Raw genomic sequence first — 20,013 nt, 5'->3', positions numbered from 1 at the left:
ACTACTAAATCTAGAAGAATTTATAACAGAATCCATAAACGAGATGAATAACTTTCCTGGAGAAAAAAGTTAAAATTGCGTATGGCGCCATCTATTATTAGATTTTTTATTCAAAAACATATTATTATAAAGTGGCAAAACAGCTTAAATTTTGAGGGTAGACATGAGTTTATTAAAAAAAAAATTGTAACGAGTAAAATCTTCATTAAACCCGACCCCGCTCGAGACAAGACACGTTACCCGCTCTATCTCCTCACCCTCTCGACCTTTAGCCACCAAAATTTAACAGCATCAACCACCTTAATACACGAACCCCACTGCAAAATTTCAGAAATTTTCGACAAGTAGTACACGAGTTATTACGCTTCGAATTGGGTATACAGAAACTCTCCCCCATCCTCATTTTTTTGCATTTCTCGACGTTTCAAGGTCCCTCGAGTCCAAAAATGCAAAAATCTTGGGACGATTGTTTGACCTATCGCCATACTAGATACTATAAATTCATATTTAAATATTGAATTATTCGATAATCCGCCAAACGTGTTAGAATTATAACAGATAAATCAGCTCTTTTTTTCCTCCTTTCCGAATTCCATTTAGGATCACACAATAATGGCGATGGAACCTAATAAAAGCTACTTTGTTGAGCAATAAAGAAAACTACGCTAGTCCATTAGTTTTAACAAGTCCATAAGCTTTCATGGTAACATAAAACTCAATTTAGTAACCATTGTCGATGATGGATAAGAAGAAACCGGTGTAACTCGCGTTTTAAGCGTGCTAAAAGGCACAGGGGGGTGATGAGAATTGCACGACAAGTTGGAATGTGGAAAGTGAAGTCTTAAGTGAGGATTAATTTAATTGTTTAGGTCATCCATTGTGTAATTTATATGAATTCCATTACTAAAAATGATGCCCTTAGCTTTCGCTTCGGTAATCCTCTTAACTGGGATCAGGTTTCGTGTAATCTGAGCTTTGTGAATATGATATACAGAATTTAACACTAGATTACATGAAAATTTTCGTGTAAGCGCTGGGAATTTTATCAGTTTCTCTCAGATATTATGTTAATTTGAAGAGATTTACGTAAATAATTAGCGATTATAACAGTGTAGTGTACAAGAATGCACACGTGTCTGCATGTCTTGTATGTGTAAACATGTATGTATCTGTTTATGTGTTTCTACGTGTGAATAGAACTTACATACAGGGATACTTACACCGTAAAGAAACATGTATATAAACAAATAGATCACATTATTATGGTGGCACAACGATACATCACACGACACACACATATAATAACACATTCGTACCTTCTTACACACTAATATTAAGAATAAGACACAATAAAAACAGTTACAGAAAGTATACAGTATAGTGCAGGTATACACACTTATATAAACAGAATCATATATTTCTAGACAGACACACGCTAACACACAAATTATCAAGAATCTTCCGTCTTTCCTAATTAAACAAATTAAAAAGAGGACAAAGTATTGTAAGAATCTTATCGGACAATTTATCAAATGGAATTTTCTCATCGTCCTCCTCCTTCCTGTATGCATAAACCCAATGAATTTAACGGAATACAATTACTACAAGAGGAAGAACAGAAGAAAAAGCCAGTTCCTTTATAATTCTTAATCCGAAAATTGAATTTATGACGGCATAAACTTGGCTTTTTACACGGTTAAAAGAGGGGAAAAAAGTCACAATTGCAGATGTGCTATAAACTTGGAAAAAGGAAGAAGAAAACATAAATTTTTTGGATGTAAAGAAGCACATGTCGCTACATTTTTCTCCATTACCTCTGCAGAAGGTCTGCATTATTCAATAATATTTGATATCTGACATCTCCGTTCAAACGAGGCAATTTATCTTACTTATGCCTGATAGTCGGCAGTGCATTTTGACTGATTTTTAAATGAAAATCCGATCATTTTCTTACATTAGAAAATTAGAAAATAAATTCGGATTAACCGATGATAATTCATCGTTTATTTTCGTGTGAAAATCTTTCCCTTGGCGTATTTTTCACGCGAAATAACGTCACAAAAAGCTTCTGTTGAGGCACCCGAAAACGTTGTTACATTAGTTTCGTGTGTGTAAATCACTCCAAACTCTTGAAAAACATGCGAAATTTTTGTCCATATTTTCTAAAATCGCGAAAATTCTGTACGTAATTTAGATTTTTCATTCATCTATCGCAATTTTTCGCATCGGATGCCAGAAGATACGTTTGCTGGAAGGGACGATTGCCGATAATGAATCGCATCTTTCATGTGGAAAGTTTGCAAAATTCCCACTTAAAATATGTTGTAGAGAAGATTAAAAAACGTAAAACACTTCCAGAATTTCGATATCTTTATTTATTTTTTAAATATTCCATCAATTTCTGCAAAAAAAGAGCAATTTCCCGGGGCCCCAAACCAATCTTTTAAATGAAAACGTTCCCCAAAAACATCCTCGAAGGAAAAGGCACGAAGTCAACACTATGTGTAGGGTCCCCTAATTCAAATCTGCCAGGGCCCCTGCTAACTATAAGGTGCCCCAGGAAACTATAATGTGAAATATCTACTCTAATCTATTGCGATACATGTAAGATATGTCCGTTTGTCTCCTGATTATCCTAACTCCTAAGACACGAAATAAACGGCTGAAGATGCATTTTAGTGCATAAAAACTTGACCGAAAATGATAAAAATCACTTAAATATCCCTAAAAATTTAATAGATAATGAGAATTTATCAGCTAACGTTAGCAATTTACAGAAGAAATGGATAACGAGTGTTGCCGAGAAAGAGATTAGTCAGGAGATAGTCGAGTCACGTATCACAATTGTCAAAATGGTTGAAAAGACATAAAGTGGACATTCTGAACACGTTTCATCTGAAACGTTGCTCTTTTGTATGATCAAAAGCTATTTTTAGAGCTTCACTTTTGGACATAACGACTCGAATAACAAGAGTTTTTATAGAAGAATCAAAGCCATCGAAGCTGTCACATCCAACCTGTTTATAATACATAATTTCACTTTACTTCTCAGAAAATTCATGCAAATTCTTAATTTAAATTCTACGGGGTGAACGTCTGTGGAGATGACATTATGACCGTTTAGCCCGGGCCTTCGAGATGCCAAAATTTAGTTTTATTGTATGTATATACTACACGACGCGATAGTAGTTTCAATTGAAATTTCTGTCGATAAGCGATGAAAAATCTAGTTTTTATTGATTTTTATTCATATATTTCTATGAGTTTATTACAGAGATGGTTTCCTGTATTTGTTAATGACACGAGAACCGTCTACCCCCTGTCGAGGAGCGCCTGTCTGTCAGCCAGTCTAAAGGTATAAACGTAAATGAACTATTATAATTTGCAGCACAATTTACATTGTAAAATTCAAAAATCATATATATATATATATATATATATATCAAGAAAATGTTTATAACTTAAACAGTATTAAAAATTATTGTGTGTCTGTCAGTCTGTCCGCTTATTTGTTAAAAAACTTAAAAAACATATGACTTTTTTTCAGTTTTAATAACCTCGGGAACGTGATTTCCAACGATTTATATGAGTGACTTTACCACTTCTTCCAACAAAAATTGCCATTTTTATTTATTTTATCATATTTTAAATATTTAAAACTTAAAAAAAAACAAAATAAAGATTTTATCAATTCGAAAAAATCAAATAAAATTTGCATATTTTAAAGAAAAAAAAGAAAGAAAAGATCGATTCCTCAAAGTAACAACGATGATTTCCATTCGTCGAATCTTCTACAAATAAATAAATAAATAAAATTCTACTGTATAATTTACTGTATACTTTATATTTACAAAGTATACGTTATGAGGATTAGGAACAGATAAAATAAACACGTTATCTATTGTGGTGGGGGGAAAAAATCAAATTTAAAAGGAAACTGGAGTCGATCGATAAGTAAGTACGAAATCCTTCTTGACTAATGCAGATGGAATTTTATCGCTTGCAGATTTTTTTAAACTTGGACTCTATTATCCTTTTACTGAGAAAATAGCACTCTGGTAAAGAGCTACGAACTAGAAAAGGAGAAAAATGTCAAAAAGTGTTACTGCAACAACAGTAAATTGTAGAAAGAGATTGGCTAGACAACCCACCACCACCCGTTGTCAACATCTGTTAGGTTTCTAAAGGAGTCGAAAATTCTTCTTTTTTATTAGGAGACAAGGAGTAAATTTCGATTCTTATTCAGTGTTTAAAAAGTATGCATTTCAATTCTTATTTTTTGTGTGTGTGTGTGTGTTTTTATACTCGCTACAATTGCAGTAAACAAATCCCTACCTCCACATTTAAACGGCTACTAACAACGCGGTTTAAATGTGAAGGTAGGGATTTTTTGTTTTTATCGTCATTTTCGGCATATTCTACCGTTTCCAATTATGGTGTAGCCTCCCTTATATAATCTTTCTTCATTAGTGCCCATGTTTGCCTATCATTTGCCATTCTCCACTATGTTCTGCCTGCTTCTTTCTTTATGTCATAGTCCCATCTTAAGTGTGGATCTCTTGACTCCTCGTGATAATTCTCTTCAGTCCTTCTCGCTACTTGTCCTGTCCGTTGCCATTTTAGATATTTAATTCTATGGATCACACCAGTTACTTGGGTTTTTTGCCTAATCCACTTTATCCTTTTGTCATATAATACAGGGAAAGCATGGAGTTCGAAAAATGACCCCCATGTGTTATGGTGTAACAGAGAGAAAGTGTGACGATTGGTCAAAAAATCACCCACAAAATTTCTGCATTTTTGGACTGGAGACCTTCAAACGTCCAGAAATGCAAAAATTTGGAGGGTTTTTTCCTTTATGTAGGGATATTGTTCACCCACTTTAAAGCTTAATAACTCGCGTGCCCTTCCTCGAAAATTTCTGAAATTATGCAAGGAGGTTTGTGTATTAGGGAGGTTGATGCTGTTAAATTTTGGTGGTTAAAGATCAAAGGGGTGAGGAGATAATCACGTGTCTTACCTCGAGTGGGATCGGATTTAATAGACTTTACTCGTTATTAGCATTTTGAATTGTTTATAAAACTGATCTCTACCCACAAAATTAAGCTTTTTTTGTCATTTTATAATAATTAATAATATAAACAGTTTTTTTTAAATAAAATCTCCTAACAGATGGCGCCACACGCAATTTTAAGTTTTTTTTCTTGCGGGGATAGTTGCTAGATTTTTTGTGAAGATTTTCTTTATCGTTTAAGTGTAATTTATAAATGTGAGAACGTCCTGAAGTGTATTGCTTTATGCTTCAGCAATTTAAAAGATGGCAATTATGCTTTGTAGATCAGCATCTTCGTTAAAGTTAATAACGTCTCCTAAAAGGGGAATGAGGTCCTTTTTAAGATTTAATTAATTAAATTTTCAATTAAATATTTTTTAAGGTAAGAAATTTCCTTCAAAGTTAAATTTTATCAATTTAAAATAACTTTTTATCCGTATCTTATCGATAAAAAAAAAAGTAATTCAGTTTGTAACTTGTAATAATGCAATTTCACTTCGTATAGAAATATTTATAAACAATTTTTTAACAATTTCATCTCGAATTTTTTCCAATTTTCTTTCTTTCTACTTCAATATATCAATTTTATAAACTTAACTAAATATATCTCGTATCGTTTACAGAGTCGGTACGTTTGTATATACGTCTCTAAATCATCAAAACATGGAACACACGCTACAATATTTAAGCTAAATTTGGTAATTGTAACGCGTGTATAAAGGTCATTTGTATGTAAAATAGCCTTCTTTTTTAAGCCATAAAAAATAAGAAATGAAGTGAACTCGTGTAGGAGAGGTCCTTTTTTTTTATCTTAGTTTCATTCAATCTTCTGAAAAGAATATGTGTGCTACTGGCTAAATGGCTGTTTCTGCTATATTGAAGATCGTTTCTGGTCGATTGCTCGAACTACAAATGTCTGTTGTACATCAAAGACTGCACAGGGTGCACCTAAATCACATACATGCCACTTCCGTCATCTTTCATTTGAACATGTTCCAAATAACTATAAAAGATATTTGTAGAAATTACTCACATAATCACAGTTTCCATACCGGAATAATGATGTGTAAGTACACGAAAATAGATAATTACTCTACATAAATTACACTCTTTGTCGATAGAAATACATCAAAAAATGTGATTTTTCTACGCGCCATGTGAAATTGTTTAATGTGAAATTGCATTAGACACATAAGAATTGAATTTACATTAAATAATTTATACAAAAAAGAGGAAACTTTTTTTTTTCTAATAATGTTATCATCATCCTTGCAGAAATTACCTTAATTTTCGCCTTAATAATATTCAAATAAAAGAAAAAGAAGGAGAGTATTCACCGTCCCTCATTAAAAAGTGGAAAAGCATTGACGTCGATTCATTGTCGCTTCTTAAATTTCCTCCTTTTATCTTATAAAAACATCCAACTTTGTCCATTTTGTTTCCAAGTTTTTCCAGAATAATTTATTTAGCAAACAAAGACGACTTTTCTTTTATTTATTATCGTATTTTCCTTTCGACGTATTTGTTTTGGAAGTTTTGAAAAATTCATATCATTCTACGTCCTTATCATATCCAGAAACATCCAAGATTTTTGTGAATTAATTCGTCTTTCAACTTACAAAAATCTTAATTAATATGTGAGAAATTTAGGACACTCGAAAGACTATACAAGTGATTAACATGCTAAAACATACAAACATTCAACCAAGTTGGCAATGTTGTTGCTTGACTTTCCCGGCCGTATCTCCAGAACCAATAGTCCAATTTTCCTGAAAATTTATAGAAACATTACCTTCTAATATACAAACCTACCTACAAAATTTCAGAAATTTTCACCAAAAGGCACAGGAATTATTAAGCTTCAAAGTGGATGAACCCCACTAGCATCCGTACATACAGAAAAGAAACCCCGATTTGTTTTACATTCCCGGACGTTTCAAGTCCAAAAGTGTATAAATCTTGGAGAACATTTTTGGCCCATCGGCATAATTTCTCTTTGTTATAAAATAAAACGAAATGATTAATTATAATCCGAGTCTTATATTTACAGAACCACGTATCTGTGTAGAAACAACAACGTGACTTGCCTTGCGATCTTCAATATAAATTTGCCTCCATGTAATCACATGACCATATTTTACTACCTTTCTCGTAATAAGACTGCTGAACTTGACCATTATTTCCCTTATAAGTATCTGATGTTCTATTACTTTCCTAATAATGTATTATCGGGGAGGTAATAAAATAGTTTATAAAGCGGGAAGAAAAAAACCAAAGCATTATTACTCACGTAAGAAAACTTTATTAATTCCTCTAAACTCGTATAAAAACAGTTAAATTTTTTAAAAAATATGGTTTTTTATTACGTAATATAAAGTATTATTACGTGCAAATAAATTGCCGCGAGCGTTGTTATATTTAGAAAATACGAAATAAATAAAACTAAATTTTAAAAATGTTAATTTAAACGTAAGTGGTCCTCTGCAGAATATTTTAAATATCGTAAATTACAAATTACTATGATGATTGGTTAAATATGTAATTTAATCAACACTGATTGGTTGCTATAGAAGTAGGCGTAATTTGTCGATTACCGTATCCAATCATCGTTAAGAAAACGACAACTATACAATACGTTATTAATTATATATTATGAAGAGGACCTCTTATGTTCAGATAAGCATTTCTTATTTAAATTCATCTTCATTTTTAAATGATTATAAGGTAAAGAAGGCTTATTTAAAAGCCTTAAAAAGACTTTTTATTTGATTCGCTACCGAATATTCGAAATACACTGCTGAATATAATCATTTTGTTAATTAACTCTGGCTGTTTTAAAAATCGAAACAAATAACCAATCGCTGTTAAGGAAATGAACACGTCATTAAAATCTATTAATTAATAACGTATATTCCGAAGAGTACCGCCTATACTCAAATAATCATTTTTCCTTATTATTTCTAACATTTCTCGCGATACTGTAAACACTATCGATTCGTTAAGTATAATTAATTAAATTCTCGATTTTATACAGCATACTTCATTAATAATGAAACTGTACTAGTTATTTTCGTTAGAAAAAGGTGAGAAAGATATAAAATTATCGCTTCCCTTATCACATTAAGAACATTTTACCCATAAAACTGTAACAGGACATCAACAAAAAAGTTCGTGACAACGATAAGCCTTCATGTGATTGCTCCATCTTGAGCAAACACGAGATCGTGTGATAAGTGGAAAAGGGAGGAGGACGTAACAAAAATCAAGAAAAGAAAATAAGAAAAAGAAACAGAAAATCTGACAAAACAGTTACAAATAAAGCATTTGATTTGTGTTTACTCACGATATCCAAAGAATCAAACCAGCTTGAAACGTATCAAAAAATCAAAAGCTAATTATACGAAATCAAGCCTTAACTTCCTTATTTAAAACGAGTTAAATAATTGTTTCCCTGGCAATATCTTAGCGTCGTTACATGCTGTTTAATGGATATTTTATATGCTAATTTAGTGGAATGGCACCAACGTTACCGAATGCTCATTTGAATACAGAACGAATGCTTGGACGTCGATACGACAGACAAACAATATGGACAAACTTTAATTAACCGAATAATTTGATCATATTATCTCATTTAATAACCTGAAAATAAAACTGGGAATATAAATTTTTATTTTATGAGTTCGTGATAAGGTTCGTTTTATTGTAGTGATAGGTAATTATTTAGGACGTTGTAACTTATACAGTAAATTCCACACAAATTACAACGTTAAAATTTACCAAAATTCTTATTATTAAAAACGCGATTTTTCGTAAGTTAATATGCAAAAATAAAAGCTGGCAACATTGTTGCAGGACTTATTTGTTTACATCTTCAGATTGATTCCGGAGTTATTTACGGAATGGGGTCATATCTCTCGAACAAATTGCCCGAGTACCTTGAAAATTTGTACAAAAACTTCCACCTAATACATAATCTTTTCTGCAAAATCTCAAAAATTTTCGACTAAAGGCACGCGAGTTATTAAGCTTTAAAGTGATTGAAAAATCATGTCCCTCACAAGCACATTAACATTCACGCATATAGAAAAAACCCTCCAAATTTTTGCATTTTGTATTTATGTATTTTCATGTCTAAATGCCCTTTTATCCTTAATTAAGTAAGGTTTTTAGGGGTTTATAACACATAAATAATTCCTTTATATATACCTATAAAGGATATTTAAAAAGTGTCTCTCTTTTTTTTATTACATAAGTTACACTTTAAATAATTTTTTCTCGATTAATTGTAGTGTTCAAGTTAATTTTTCTACCAAATTTCTCTAGAATTAACCATGAAATATGAGTAAATTAACACTTTTAATCTCAAAAATACTGCATTTGTAATGGGGTGCGCCTTATATGCTAGCAATTACAGTATACTTTCTAACTAAACTAAACTTAATTGTTATCATAAAAATAAGGATATTTAAATTATTCACTTATAAAAATACATTAACTTACAAAATTTTACAGGGAAAAAAGCATACAAAACTTTATATAACTCGACCATTTAATCAACAGAGATGGTTATTTAATTGAATAAAATTTCGAAACTTGTTATTTAATTACTTAAAGTGCTTAATTAAAAGTAATTTTTAAAGCTAAATATACAAAACGAATGAGAAACGATAGGATTTAATTATTTAAATAAGTAATATTCTGATTAAAATTAAATAAATGAAGAATATTTTCCAACAATGTATCAAGTTATTCCAAAGAATATTTTATTTGAAGTAAAGACTTCTTGTTTTTTTTTTCTACTGATTTAATAACTAAATTTATTAAAAATTAATTTTATAATTATTATAAGTAGTATAATATTGTAAACAATTATTATCCGAGGTTTTATATTATAATTTTCAATAATTAAATGTAAATTCTGTTAATTAAAAATGAGATAAGAAATGTAATTATAAACGCAGAGATTTAAAAAAAAAAAATTGAAACTAAAATCCAATTTCTGTATATTTCATTTATTTCATATTTAATTTTTAAAAATTTATTGGTGATTATATGTTTTTCCATGGAAAAATACTTCGTGTGATTATAAGTAGTCCTTACTACAGTTGTACATTAAAAGCGCTTTAAAAAAACAATGATTTGTTGACGAAGTCCGTCTAGCTCCACCCACTTTTACTTCTCAGACCAATCGCCATCCAGACAACTTTCTAACCAACCAATCGCCGTTAAATTCTTTGATAACTTCTAAGCATTGCTTCTCATAAATATGGCTAAGGACTTCCTATATTTATAAGAACTATTATTTCACTTTTTCTACATTTTTTTTCAATATTAAACTTTATTATTTCAAATAAACGATTACATTTTAAATTCCATAACGATAGAGTCGTGTATAATTAAATAATTTTTTTTTTACCTTCTATTTTTAAACTAGCTTAGATAAACCTTATAAAATTTTAATTATTTAAATAAATATTTATTTAAAAGATGTAACTTTTGACATTAAATACAAGTTTAATCGATTTAAATGAAAATAAATAAATTTTATAATTACAGAACCATTATAAATCATTTAAGAAACTTTTCTAACTTTTAAAATTACATTTTATCGATGAGTCAATGCATTTGAATGCATCTTAAAGACTAATAGATGCAGCATTACTAGTGCTTAATTCCTTACTTCATCATTTCTTATACCCTTTTTATAAGCCAATATTTCCTATCAGACTTCTTTAACAACGTATTTAATATAATAGAAGCCATATAAATTTATATAAATCAGTCATAAAACGTATCAAAATAGCTCAACTCTATATAAATCTACAACGAAAGCAGAGAAAAATCCAGCAAGGAGTTCCTAACTTCCCCGGAAAAAAAAGTTAAAATTACGTATAGCGCTATCTATTATGATATTGTTATTTAAAAAAACATATTCTTAATTATTATAAAATGTCAAAAAAACTTAATTTTGAAAATAGAGATGAGTTTCATAAAAATTGTAACCAGTAAAATCTTCATGAAATCTGACTCCACTCGAGATACGACACGTTATCCGCTCTATCTCCTCACCTCCTCGACCTTTAACCACCAAAATTTAACAGCATCAACTCCCCTAATATACGAACCTCCCTGCAAAATTTCGGAAATTTTTGATAAGAGGCAGATGAGTTATTACGCTTCAAATTGGGTGTACAATATCGTGTCCCCACACACACGTGCACTAATATCCCTACATACATGAAAAATACCCCCAATTTTTTGCATTTCTGAATGTTTTTATGGTTTCCCCAGTTCAAAATGTAAAAATATTTAAGGTTGAAGGTCATTTATTTGATTGATGGCCTTACTTTCCCTGTATTGTATTATATAACAGCCGGGAAAGTAACATAGATTTTTGAATATTCAAAAAAATTTTGTATGATTAACTTCAACTATTATACTGTAAGCTCAGGTTAAACCAATCATTTTGGCATTAAGATATTCCAGTTTCAGGAAAGAAGGGGAGGAATAGGATGACTAAAAATAGCATCAGTTTCAAAAAGTGTATAGAAGAAGATAGCAAAACCGTTGGGTTTGACATTTAATTTCACAGAAAATCTACCGAAATTTCAGGTAAAAATTCTTTTAGAATCATTCTACAAAATTCTAATTATTAATAAAAATAATAAACACAATTTAAATATAAACAAATAGGATTTTTTGAAGCATCCTCGCCATTTCAATCGCTTGATTAGCTTTATCTTTTCAAGCAGAACGTGAAGTTCAATGTAAATAATTGCTTATAATTAAATTAAAACATTAAATATTTAAAAAACGAAAATATAAACAACTAAAAAACAAATTAATAAAGGATTTTTATGGAATATTTTCCTTATTTTTCTTATAAATTAATTGGTTTGCTGGAAAAAAACACGAAATTTTTCCGTTTTCTTGTGAATTTTTACGCGAAATATTTAAATTTTCGCTAAAATATCGTATAAATTCTGTAAATAATACATAAATTTATATATGCAATGTATATATATATACATATATATACATTCTATGACGTCAACATAAACATTTATCCACGAGACGTGTATAAATCTTCCTTCTTTCACATATAAATAAATTATCTGTAATATATATTCTTCAACTTTCCTCGATAAATATACACAATTTCCTTAAAATTACGTACGAAATTCCTCATCAATTTGGTGGTAATTCTCTTTAAATTATAGAAACATTAATTTACGTCTGACATATTTATAGAAAATTACTTTATTTGATAATTTTTCATACGAATATTCTCTCATTTACCTCACTGATAATGTAAATATTGCTGAGATAAATTATCTCGAGAGTGTACATTAAGCGTATCTGCAAAAAATATTATATAAATTTTTCAATTTTCCTCGATAAATATACACAATTTCCTCAAAACTACGTCCGAACTTTCATTAGAGATTTTCAATTTGCTAATTTTCATTGAAAACTTCCCTCGTTTCCCTCGCGAAGATGTTCAGAATTGCGAAATTTCTTTGCTATTTTCCTAATTAGTTTGAATATTTACACGAATATAAATTAATTTTGTGAGTAGAAAAATTAATTTTCACAATAGAATTTTACCCCCGGAGGTCATACATTCGAAAATGTATCGGGGATTCAGCATTTCAATAAAAATTTACAAATATTGCACATGCTACTAGAGTAATAAATAACCGTCCAACATGCTAAATAATTCATTGCGCGCATTAAATATAGGAAAAGTATCATTTTTTGAAAGGTCAAAGTTGAAAATTCGATATACACTTTCCTCTTTTCCCCTTAGAAGGAACTTAGACAATTAAGTTTTCGCCAGAAATAATAGGAGGAAAAAAAAGAGGAGGAGGAGAAGGATGAGGTAGAAGAGGAGGAGGAGAAATCCATCAAAAAATTTATCGTCTCGCGAATGAGGTAAAACGTAAAGAGGGAGAAGAAAATTCCACGAAATTTGAGGAAAAGGGTTGAGTTAGGAATGGGGTGAAGTTTTCCTCAGCTGATCAAACATGATGGAGTTTTTCTCTCCTCTTTATTCCTAGCTTCCTTCCCCTTGATTTCATCACTTGGTTCTACCCAGCATGTTATCAATCAATACGGGGTTGCTCTACTCGTGTTTGACGGTTGCCAAGCAACCATCTTGTACTTTTCCCGATAGAAGCACGTGCATTTTCTTCTCACAATACTTCTTCCACTCCGTACGGTTTTTAATATCGAATTAATGAGTTCAAATATGTGTACACGTGCTATCTCGTTAAATATTATCTCGGATGATTCCGAGACCTAGAAAATGAATACTTTGATGAAATGTGCAACGTCTTGAGAGATTTTTCACGTGAAATTTCTTTTCTTTCGTGAAATGTAAACAATATTAAGTGGCGAGATGTAAACAGATGTTATTTCGTGAAAATTTTAGTTCTATAAACACGTTTTCTTAAATGCAGCGAGATCCGTGCATTTTTCTATGAAATTTATGTAAATAAAGACATTATTTGCATGTAAAATTTCGATATATGGTCATATTACTTAAAATACAACATAAAAACCATTAAAATTTGAAGCTTGAGAACGTTTCTCGCCACCTAACACACGATAAACCATCCTACTCAGGTAAGAAAACGTGAAAATATACAGAATTAACGTGTATAAACTAAGGCAGAAAAAGTGAAATTAATCGCCATTAACACCCATTCCATATCGGAATCCAATAAAAGTACGACACGTTTCCCGGTCACTCACGTGACGAAGGTGAAGAGCCCAGCGTAGAAAACACGTCCCTTCACCACCTTCAACAAAGAGTTATTGAATAAAATAAGTAGGAGTAGACTTTATCGAAATGACTTTAACAATTAAGGTAACGAAGCGTTGCTTGACGAAATTTGACAGGCGAGAAGTAACAAACCAACATTGATGTAGCCAAGCTCTACTGATAGCAGAATCAATGCAGTAATGATGCTGATTGAGAGAAGAAGAAGAAGAGGAGGAGGAGGAGGAGGAGGAAGAAGAGAGCGATTTTTGAAGGATGGATTACAGTACAAGGAAATTAATGCCTTCATCTTATGATTAATTATCATCATCTAAGGCATTATAAAATAATAATGTTTACTCTTTCTTTCAAGAGGTATCATCATTCAACATCCCTGTTAAATCTTTAGCTTTTCTTATCGATTTTTTAAAGCTAAGAAATAAAGCAAACGTTTCCTGTGTCCCTCCTTTCTTATCTATATTTGAACTTATAGCATCTTATAATAAATAACCTCATAAAATCTTGATTTACAACGAAGCTACATCCAGAAAATGTGCCATTTCTGTAATTAATTTATATGTAAATTATTATTTTTTTTTATACAAAATAAAAATTTACATAAAAATTAATTTGTATCTCTTCTTTTATGGAAATTGCTCATTTATTCTTCCTGAAAATTGAATTTTTTTTTATGTAGTATTATTATTATTATCACGTAAATAATGTTTTTAATATGAAAATTCTTTATTTAAATATTTTTTAGAATATTTTTCCTTTTAAAAAGATATAATTTGAGTGATTTATTTTAGCAAGTTGACGAAAAAAATCGTTTGGAAAAACAGAGATGAAGAGGAGAAGCTCTTAAATGATGCTCATGGAGAGGAGAAAATTGTAATTATCTTAATAAAATTTGTAAATTGTAATTAAAATTAAACAATAAAAAAACAATGAAAGTTTTCCAAAAAAAACTTTACGAATTTCTTCTTCTTTTTTAAAATAATTAAGCTTTTAATTGCTCAAATTTCGTCAGAACGTGGAGAAATTCGGCTTAAACGATGCATTTTCTATACATAAATTCCGTGTTTTTCTATTTAAAAAAAACACCCATTAATTCACCCATTTTTCTAGATTAATTCTAGAATTTTAGAATTAATTGACCTTTGATTAATTGTTAGTGTACGCATTTTTCTAGATAAATTCTAGAACTAATTATTATTTGATTAATTGTTAATGCAGTCATTTTCTAAATAAACAATAATAAATTCCAGAATTTATCTAGAAAATGAGTGCATCAGCAATTAATCAAAGAATAATTAAAGTTCTAGAATTTATCTATAAAAGTAGATATAGTAATAATTAATTAAAGAATAATAAATTCTAGAATTTAATTGATGATTAGTACATCTATTTTTCTAGATAAATTCTAGAACTTTAATTATTCTTTGATTAATTGCTGATGCACTGATTTTCTAGACAAATCCTATAATAAACTGTCCTTTGATTAATAGTCAACGCACTCATTTTTCTAGATTATTTCTAAAATTCTAGAACTTATTATTCTCTGATTAATTGTTATTTCGCCCATTTTTCTACAATAAATTCTAAAATTAATTACTCTTTGATTAATTATTAATTCACTCGTTTTTCTAGAATAATTCTAAAATTAATTGTTAATTCACTCATTTTTAATGATTATAGAAATTTGGTATGAAAATTTAACTTAAAAACTCTAGAATTAATCGAGAAAAAATTATTTAAAGTAAAATTTTATGAAGTAAAAAAAAGAAAAGAAAGAGAGAATTTCTAGACACTTTCATACATAAATATATATATATATATATAAATTTATTTATGTCCTAAACATCGGTAGAAAAACCTTATTTACTTAAGGATAGAAGGGCATTGAAAGAAAGACGTGAAAATATATAAATACATAACTTTCGTACACGATCATTGAGGAGAAACTGTGAATGATTCCGAGTAGAATACGCACTTACACGTTGAAATCCAAGTAATAATATACATTTAAGTGTAAAAAATGGCATTTAAGTTAGCGAAAGATGAAGAAAATTAGTGAAATATAAGGAGAGAACCAAACTTTGCAATTAGTTTCATCAAAATTTCATGAAGGTGTGACCCGAAACACTAGAGACTATCGGATGTTGGCCATTCTAAACGTATCATATTAAAGCCTTTTGCTTTAACAATTTTAAAAATTAATAAGTGTAAAAAATAATAATAATAAATTACTTTGGCTTTAAAATTTATAAATATTTTTTTATTTTTTTTTAATTGAAATTTTCTGTATCATTATTTCATTACTAATATTTTAATTATTCAAAGGTTAGAGTTATTAATAGAAATGTGCGAAAAGAGATGAGAAAATGTCGATTCAGCACATTAAATTTCATTAATTATCAAAGTTTAATTTGTTAATTATTCATTCTACGACATTTTAAAACTTGAAACGTAACTGGATTTTCATTACTTTCCCGGCTGTCGTGGTGTGTAACAGAGGGAAAGTGTGGCGATTGGTCAAAAAAATCACCCCCAAAATTTCTGCATTTTTGAATCGAGAAGTCCGGAAATGTAAATTTTTTTTTTTTCCCCCTGTATGTAGGGATGTCACTGTGTGTAGAGATGTCATGTATGTAGGGGAAATTCTTCACCTACTTTAAAGCTTAATAACTCGCGTACCCTCTGTCGAAAATTTCTGAAATTTTGCAGGGTGGTTCCTGTATTAGGGGCATTGCGGCTGTCAAATTTTGGTGGTTAAAGGTCGACGGGGTGGAGAGATATAGAAGGTCACGTGTCGTATGTCAAGTCGAGTCAGACTTAATGAAGATTTTACTCTTTACAATTTCTTTTATAAAACTCGTCTCCACCGTTAAAAGTGAGCTTTTTGCCATTTTATAATAATTAATAATTTTAAAAACGTTTTAATAAAATCTCCTAACAGATGGCGCCATAAGCAATTTTAACTTTTCTGCCGAGAAAGTTAGGCAACCCGTTGTAGGATTTTTTCCACAATTTTAAAGTTGTTAACTTAAATGTTTCCCTGGACTTTTTTTAGTTAAAAGATGTTTTATTTTATTTAAATTTTTTAAAAAATAAAACGAAATTTAATTAATTTATTAATTATTTTATTAAATAATTAGTAAATTGGTTGTTTAAAAGTGAAAGAATTGCGGCTGAATATTGAAAGAAATCAGGCAATTTACTCGCTTAAAACGTTATTAATTCGCAATTACTTAATTAATAAATCAAGTTTTTATCATTAAAATATATATTTAAAGTATTTTACGATGTAAAAAACGTATTTTACTTAATAAATCACATATATTTAATTATAAATACGTAAAAGATGTGAAGAACAATGTATAAACCCCCATAAAACATTAACCAATAGACAAATATTCGATTTATAAAAGCGAAACTCGCATCAGTTACCAATAAAAGAGAGGATTAAAGAAAGGATATGAAGAATAACGTATAAACCCGCATATAACGCAGCTAACATAATTAACCAGCGGCCAAATTCGATTTATAAGAACGAAACTCGCATCAGTTACCGATAAGAGAGAGAATTAAACGAAGGAATTATATAGGAAATAATAAGAATACATTGATTTATAATAACGGGTTATCGTACAATACATAGAAAAGGATGTTAGGTAAGAGTCGAATGGAAGAGGAAGATGAGCAAGAATTGCATCCTCTTGTACAACGGATGTGACCAAAAACCACACTCCACAAATGCTACGGTCTGCATCTTTTATTTCTCCATCTTCATCTCTCTCTTATTTTTCTATTGTTCATTCAACATCGATCCCAAAAAATCCGAAAAAAAAAAATTGCAGAGGTTCTTGCAGCACATTGAAAACGAAGAAGTTGAATTCGAAATAAAGCGTTGTCAATGGAAAGAACTTTCAGCTTCCTTCTTCTTATCTTCTTTTTTTTGGGGGTTGGATCGATGTAGTTTAAGCTCCCTTCTACTGTTTTTTCTTCCTCCCCCCTCCTGTTTGGTTTAGAGAAGAAATGGTTTGCTTAAATTGGATATCAAATCTCTTTCTCTCTCTTAATCAAATTTTGGAGCTCTTTAACTAATAAACTTACGCCGTTTTAAAAGGGTTTTGCGGTTAAGCGAACGTGTTCTACAAGAAATTATGAAGTTTGTGCTGCGAAATTATGAGGTTTATGACGTAAATACGCGTGCTCTTTTTTTTAAATCTCTCTTAAATTTGCATAAGTTTTTGCGAAGGAAACGTCACTAAAACTTATGCAAATATCGCAGGATTTTTCTGGGTGTTTCTCGTTTTTTACAGGTTTTTAGGGATTTTTCTGTGTTTCTTGTTTTTTTTTATTTTTAGTTTTTTTTCTGAGTTTTTCGTTTTTTAGGGAATTGTGGGGATTTTTCTGAGTTTCTCGTTTTTTAGGAAATTGTGGGGATTTTTCTGAGTTTCTCGTTTTTTAGGGAATTGTGGGGATTTTTCTGAGAATCTCTCTCAAAAAATGCTTTTAGAGTTATTTTTTATATAGAATTTATGACATTGAATAATTTTTTACATGAAAGTTTCGGTCTAAAATCGCGCGTAAAGCCTAATTTATAAGACGAATACGCATAGAATTGGATGGATTTAGAGATTAATGCTTCAAAAAATAAAACAAATAAGGTAAAAAATAATTAATTTTTCTAGAATTTCAGCTTATTAATTAAATTTAATAAATATTTACGATTTTTAACACACATTTTCAACTAAATTTAGGCACACAAGCATAAAGAATAATGGAAATTTTAATAGTTAATTCACGAATTAAGAAGAAAAAAACAAGTTGAGGAATAATAAATTATTGGGAGTTAATTAAACTGAAGAAAAATTCTTAATAATTCCCACGAAAATTAATCTAAATTTAGTAAATTATTACTACAAAACCACGCTTCTAAGTATAGAACAAAGTAGAAATTTGAAATTTGCACGAGTTTAGGAAGCATTAATGAAAATAACTAAGCATTAATTTGTAAAATTTCGTGTAATTTTTAATTGATAAACTTATTATTTTTATGATAAATGATAGGAACAATTCCCACAGGATGACATTGGCCTACATCGTTTGGCTGGATGCCAGGCATTTCAATATTCAACAGGTTCCGTTGCTCCCTATATCCTGGCTTGGTTCCAGAAATCAAGTCAACATGTGGTTGGCAATGGTCCCAAATTTACACCGCTAGATGCAACAGATTTTGGAGATATTTAAAGAGCCACGCCATTAAAAAACATAAATAAATACGTAAGCAATTTATACAAGATGCTATAAGCGGGTAAGGGATTTTTTAAAGGAATTTTTTACTGCCGTATCCCGAGTAGGAGAGGTCAGATTTAGGTTCATAAAAATGCGCTTAAGTCCTATTGATTGTATTCTTAAGGCTATCTGGAGTCTAGAGATCAAGACGTGAAGAAACTGGCGATATATACGGGTGAAATGGAGGAAAAAATAATGGAATTGGGATGCTCGGGATCGAATTTTATAGCTCAATTTCTGAAATCGACTAATTTCTTTTTTTATTTAAGTGTTCAACCTCGTGCTTGTGTGTCTCGTGTAAACGGTCGAAATTGGCGATTTTATCTTATATATTATCTTCGATTGACAGCTTAGATAATAAGGTAAAAGTAGGGATTACATACCTGACCTGAAGAGATGTTCCATGAGGTGTATTCTCTTACTCTGTGTAAAGGTAGATGTGCATACCTTGTGCCCAGCTGCCTCTACACGTCGATCGACGTTGCTTAACACCATCTAGCGACCGTTTTACGAAACTGTTATCATCATGAAAATCATCTCTATGATTTCCATTCAAATAATCATCTTCGTAATATTAAATTAATAATATGTATTTATTTTAGTAAATTATAATTATATTTTTGTATTTTTTTTCTTTGTAGTTGTTTAAGGCGGTTAATTTAATGCGTTTAATTCTTTTTTCGGAAGTGTCGCTCGTTTAATGCGTTTTTTTTAAACGTTGAATTTAATTTTTTGATGTTATTTTTATGTCTTAAATGTTGGCAAATTGTATTTATTGTTCTTATATTTTCCAAAGTTTCTGATGGTAATTTTCAGCGTTGCATTAGTAGACATACGCGGATCGATCGCTTCGCGATGCCCGCTATTAAAACAGTTTCCTATATTTATCGAC

At 30.1% G+C, this 20,013-nt stretch overlaps 1 protein-coding gene across 2 annotated transcripts in view; it reads right to left on the bottom strand.

Moving 5' to 3' along the window:
- The window catches only part of LOC136987867 (complexin-like), a 226,363-nt gene extending 206,753 nt beyond the window's left edge, over positions 1–19,610 (bottom strand). The window contains exon 1 of one of the 2 annotated variants that reach the window (XM_067285618.1): positions 19,505–19,610. The gene's annotated coding sequence lies outside the window, so the exon portion shown is untranslated. The remainder of the gene's footprint in view (positions 1–19,504) is intronic. The other variant, XM_067285619.1, reaches the window with a different exon arrangement.
- Positions 19,611–20,013: the final 403 nt, after the last annotated feature.

Source organism: Centruroides vittatus, unplaced genomic scaffold, assembly GCF_030686945.1.
Source record: "Centruroides vittatus isolate TY-2023 unplaced genomic scaffold, ASM3068694v2 scaffold_2802, whole genome shotgun sequence".
Lineage (NCBI taxonomy): Eukaryota > Metazoa > Arthropoda > Arachnida > Scorpiones > Buthidae > Centruroides > Centruroides vittatus.
The sequence above is the reverse complement of the archived record's forward strand: the minus strand, read 5'-3'. Positions and strand labels throughout refer to the sequence as shown.